Here is a 6,072-nt window from a genome sequence, read left to right as displayed (position 1 = left end):
ATTTCTCAATTATACATTTATGTTATACTTTACTAAATCATGCATAGCTATTATCAAATTTCTTTGTTTAGCGACGCTACCCCAATGATACACAGCATCACCGAAAACAGAGCCAAGCAGGACGAGCGAAGTCCACGGGGAATACGAACTAACCTTCCCCCCTCTACAAAACTCACGATTTTTTCTTTGGATAAAGGCACCCAAGTCGCAAATCACCAAGTATATTTATGCACTTTTTAGGAATGCAACCTTCGGAACCATCACACCCACTCACAATTTCTATCCGTAAATGATATCCCCAGCAGCCACAATATTGCAATCAGCTATCAGCTATCAAGCCATCAGCTAAGAAATTCTACCTCTATCTGCATTTTCTGCATTGCATAAGACTACTATTCAGCCTTCCGAGGTTAAGCTCTACCTCCATCTGCATTTTCTGCATTTGCATAAGGCTACCATTCTACCTTCCGAGACTAAGCTCTATCTCCATCTGCATTTCCTGCATTGCATAAGGCTACTATTCTGGCTTCCGAGGTTAAGCTCTACCTCCATCCGCATTTTCTGCATTGCATAAGGCTACTATTCTGCCTTCCGAGACTAAGCTCTATCTCCATCTGCATTTTTTGCATTTGCATAAGGCTACCATTCTACCTTCCGAGACTAAGCCCTGTCTCCATCTACATTTTCTGCATTGCATAAAGCTACTATTCTTCCTTTCGAGGTTAAGCTCTACCTCCATCTGCATTTTTTGCATTGCATAAGGCTACCATTCTGCCTTCCGAGGTTAAGCTCTGCCTCCATCTTGCATCGGCTGAAATATCGCCATTTCTATTTATGTCTTGCATCGGCTGGAAGATCGCCACCTTCATTTAAATCTTGCATCGGCTGAAATATCGCCACTTCATTTAAGTCTTGCATCGGCTGAAAGGTCGCCACCTTCATTTAAATCTTGCAACGACTGAAATATCGCCACTTCATTTAAGTCTTGCATCGGCTGAAAGATCGCCAAATCCTGCATTTTCATGGACTGAAAGATCGCCAAATTGTCCAAAGGCGTCATTGTTCGGAGGCACCATTTTCATAGCCCGAGAACGCCATGCCATGGCCTGAGGACCACATTTTGTCTTTTTCATATCATTATTCAAAGGCATCATAGTTCGGAGGAATCATTCTCATAGACCGAGAACATCATTTCATAGCCTGCGAATCCTTTATCATACGCTTCATGGCCCAGGATGTCATGGTCTGAGGACGTCATCCTAACCGTCCAAAGACAACATTCATGGTCCAATGGGAACTTGCATCACGTTTAAATTTATGCACAATATATATTCGCATTGCTCATTTGCAGGTAAACCGGCTAGCAATAGCTGTCTCAGCAAGAGCGATCCCGCTCCAGTTCCCGCAGCTTATCAGACTCTGACCATCCTTCTCAACCTGAATTCCGCATCCGCCTTTCGAAAATCTCTATCGGCATATTCCGCCTATGGATCCCGAGCTACATATGGCCTGATTCCTGTAAGACCAGGGATACGTAGGCAGCTCAGGAACCAGAGCTCGGTCAAAATTCTTCAAATCGTTTCGTTCGGTCAAAATTGGCCATCATATCTTTACCCGACAACTCTTTCATCCTTCCCGGGTAAAGAGGGGCAGCTGTTGATACCCAATTTTTCCTAGGTATTTTTATATACAAAATACTTTCAAAATAGCATGTACATACATATAAAGCATGCCCAAGAGTTTTGGTATTTTTTCCTAATTTTTAAAGATTTTAAAATCAATTTATTGTCCATTTTAGCAGTACAAAAATCAGTAATTATTCCCCAAAACTATCCTTTTTGTGAATAACTTATTTTATTCTCATATTTACACCAAAATATAATTAAAGTGATTTTTGTATATTTTTACAAATTTATTTGGTATTTTTAAAGCTAAATTGCATATAATTGCAATTATAGCCTATTTTACAATTAATAGTATTTTATAATTGTAAAATTAGCTCCAGTATTTTTAAATTAATATTTATGTATTATTAATTAGCTCAGTACTTTTAATTTGCTTTTAAAATCATTTTTCACTATTTTTATAAAATAAAAGAGGAAAATTGGCTATTTAATATTTAGCCTATTTCTATTTCAATTACAGCCCCATTTCCTTTCAATTTTGGCCCTTAATTTGACCCAATTCCGCCCCAAATTAAACCAGCCCAGTCCCTAAATTACCCGACCCCTGACCCGACTAAAAAACCCACCCGGCTCCACTTTGATCCAGGCCGTTGATCGTTTTGATCAACGGCCATAAGTTCCCCTTTCCTTTTTTAATCTCCAAACCTCCCCTAACCTAATTCATTTCATCTAAGACGCCGCCTTTGAACCCCTTCGTCTCTCAAATCCTCTCAAACCTTCCTGGAACCCTAATCGTCTCCCACCTTATTTCACCGGGTTTCCACCTGAATCCATGGCGTCTCAGGCCATGGATGGTCTGTACTCACCCTTCCTCTCCATTAGACCTAAGCTATTCAAGGCTGTGAAACTTGACTTCGATGGTTCTCTCCAAGACCTTCTCAGATCTGTAGATCTATGGCTTCACGGCCGTTACTCCGGCATATTCGAGCAATATGAGTCTTTTCGACTCAGGATCTGACTTTCCTCAAGACCTTTCTCATTCCTAGGGTTTTTCTCTGCAACCCTAAGCTGTCCGAGGTTCTTTACTTGCTTATTTTCTTAGATCTGGAACATGTCTATGTTCTATTGAACGTTTAAAAGATTTTCCCCAAATTTCCTTTTTCAAAATCATTTTTTCTTTCGATTTAGGGTTTCTGAAAGGTTTTCAAAAGCGTCTTTCTGACTCTGTTGTTCTTTCCTTATGTGTGTTTCTCTGACTTCTTTTGCTACGCATGTACTGTTCTTCTATTTTCTTTTTTCTACTCTACATGTTATTCCTGTGCTCACATGTTAATCCGTGTTGTTTTCCTTATTCTTTGCTATATGTGTTTACGGTCGAGTTCTTTGATTTTTGTTTACTTTACTGAACTCTGTTTGTGTTCTTACTAAGCATATTTCATCTACTTTTGTTTAAGCTCGTATCATCTCTTTCTTCTGAACCTGTGTAAATTCCGGGTTTTCTCAAACATGTTCTCATGACCTTGAATTAGTTTTCTTTCTATCATGTATGTTTGTTTCTCATAAGTCTTTGGAAAAGACTTCTGAGCCTCTCTCAAGTGGCTTGCTTTCTCACCTCTATGTCTGATTCAATTCGAAAACCCTGGATTTGGGGGTTCTTGGCAATTTTGATTTGTGTGCGAGTTAGGGTTCTATTTTGGGACCCTGGACTCCCAGACTCGTTTTGAGTCTGCAAACTAGACTTATACCACTTTTGCTTATGATTCTGGACCTCTCTTTGATTAACTTCTCTTCCAAATAACTTGACAATCCCTTCTTGATTCACTTATTTGTGTGCTTTATATATGAGAAACTCCTCTTTCAAAAGGTTTACCAACTAATTGATTGATTCTGAAATCCTTTTAATAAGGCTGACAGATTGTCACTGATTTTCTTTGATTGAACTTCCTTTACCTTTCCTGACTTGGTTCATTCTAATTGAACTTGTAATTTTGGTTTCACTGGCTGTTTGATTGACTCCCTTGCCATATTTAGCACAAACCGTGTACCATTGATTGTTTTCCTTAAATAACTCCTATGTATTTACCCTTCTTATGCTACTTTAAAAAGGTTTTAATTAAAACTCTTTTCCTTAACTGGCTTTTACCCGTTGAAATCAGAATCCCTTAACCAAAGGGAGATTGATTTCAATGTTATTTTCCTTGCCTCTCATACTTGTTTTTCTACACTATAAAAGGGACTGCCCTTCTGCACTTTTTAGAGGACAAACACACTACCAATCCTTAACTTCCAATTCAATACTTACACACTTGCAATACTGCTTTGAATTCAATACTCTTTCAACACTCTGCTTCGCTTGAAATCTTTGGGAACTACTTTTCTTGCAACTTGGCCTTTTCGAGATTACTGCTTTTACTTGTTTTCCCTGAAGACCTTGGTATGTTCTGATTCCAATTTTCTGCCTCACCCTATGGTGTGTTTACTTTATAAGTTTCAGCACCTTGTTTTAACTTTGCTGGTTCATGTTCAGTGATTAAACTATGTATTTCATTTCCTGCACCCTGTTTCAATTGTGAATCCCTACTCCCTATTCCCTTTATGTGTTTGAGTTAAGGTTCCTTTGGCCTGACATGTATCCCAAATTACTGCCCAAGTTAGAACCTGGTCCCCAATGGATCCTAACTCCTCATATTTGGCTAATAGGCTGGTCAGGGGTGTGCCATCACTCTTAATTGCTGGGCATGACCACCAGCCTGCCATGGCTTTCCCTAATTCCCCTCTATGCACTTACACATACTCTTAGACTCTTAAGTTCTGCCCCTCCAACTATGAGCCCTGCTTTGGACCTTGATTCCCTCTGAACTTTGACATTGAGGTTGGCCTTTCCACACTGCACCATGATCTAATTCTGCAATGCATTTGGGGTGTAAGCATTGCCCGTAGCCCCTTTGAGACTCTTGGGAACTTTGATACATCCCAAACATGAGAAAAGGCTTTTGGGAATCTGATCCTGAGGTGGTTTATCTCATTATTGTTGGACTTTTGAGTCTGAATTAGGCCGTTTGGTTGTAGCTTTGAGTTTCTGATTTGTAATTTTTTTTTATTTTTCTTGGTTCACTCGGGTCTGTAATAATTTGTAATAACTATTGGGGATGGATATTGGAAAGGGATGGGAATGAATGCATACAACGGGTAGATAACTTGCCTATAAGATTTTTTGATTCCTGCGTTCATATAGACAGCATACTTATAGGTTACTTATAAATTCCTGCATTCATGTAGATAACTTGTTCAGAAGGTTACTTATAAATTTCTGCACTTCTGCATTCTCATCTTAGAAATTCTGCCTATAAGTTTTTTTGCATTTCTGCATATAGAAATCCTGTCTCTATGTTTCTGCATTTCCGCATATAGAAATCATGATCGTAGGTTTTCTGCACTTCTGCATATACATGTCATTAGGCAAACCATCATAGGACTAATAATAATCAACTTCTTTCTAGATACCATGCCTATAGGACTCTTGCATTTATGTAATCGTTTAAAACCAATAATGCGTAAAAATCATGTCTATAGGAGTAATCAATTGAATCAGCTTCGTCTATTTCATCCATGAGTCTAAAATCAGCCACAAGGTCGTTTAAAATCTGCAGATCTTTTGTTTATAAAACCAGTAATCTTTTCTTTAAAATCAGAACGCTCTGTTAGATATCATGTCTATAGGTCTCACCTAGGCAAACCATTAGTTGACTAATTAACTGTGTCAGTTTTGATAAACTACGACCAGGCGAGGCTAATTCGGATTCCTCATCTGATAAATGTGTGATAAATCAGCCTGTCCTAACGCTTTAAATTTAATTCAGACCTAATCAGTACCTGTAAGTCATGCTAAATAATTTGTTGCTTTGAATGAGGAGGCCTATTTGAGCCTTTAACTTCTATGTGCTTCCCCTTTTACTGCTTTATGTGTTTTTGTTTGTTGCACTAGCTTTTTTGTCCTTTAAAACTCTGAAAAGCCAATCTCCCTTTCCTTTAGGATTAGTAGTCCCAACTGCCTTCGGGACTGATAGGATTGGGGCGGGTAATAGCATGCAATAAGTAACGAGACCATTCAGCGATTTAATACCTTAACGGGGTGGGTAAGGGTAGACATGGATATGATGACCACGCGATAACACCACGTGTATAAATGGTTACCGGGTGTTGCGTGGGGTGATCCATGGTATTTATAAACCTAGGACCCCACCCTCCCTCTTTACTTGTTTATTTTCTTTTTTTTTTCAGAATTTTTATAAAAGCTATAAATTTTCAGTTCTTAAAACTCCTTCTTTTACTTCAATCCATTAGAAGTCTCTTTTAGATATTTAATTTCCAGCACTGTTTTTCTCCGAACCTCCGCCTCTTTTACTCCTTTGTTTGATTTATTTGTACCAATTATTTGACCCCCCTC

Source organism: Nicotiana attenuata, chromosome 1 (assembly GCF_001879085.1).
Source record: "Nicotiana attenuata strain UT chromosome 1, NIATTr2, whole genome shotgun sequence".
Classification (NCBI taxonomy): Eukaryota; Viridiplantae; Streptophyta; class Magnoliopsida; order Solanales; family Solanaceae; genus Nicotiana; species Nicotiana attenuata.
Note: the sequence above shows the minus strand (reverse complement) of the source record.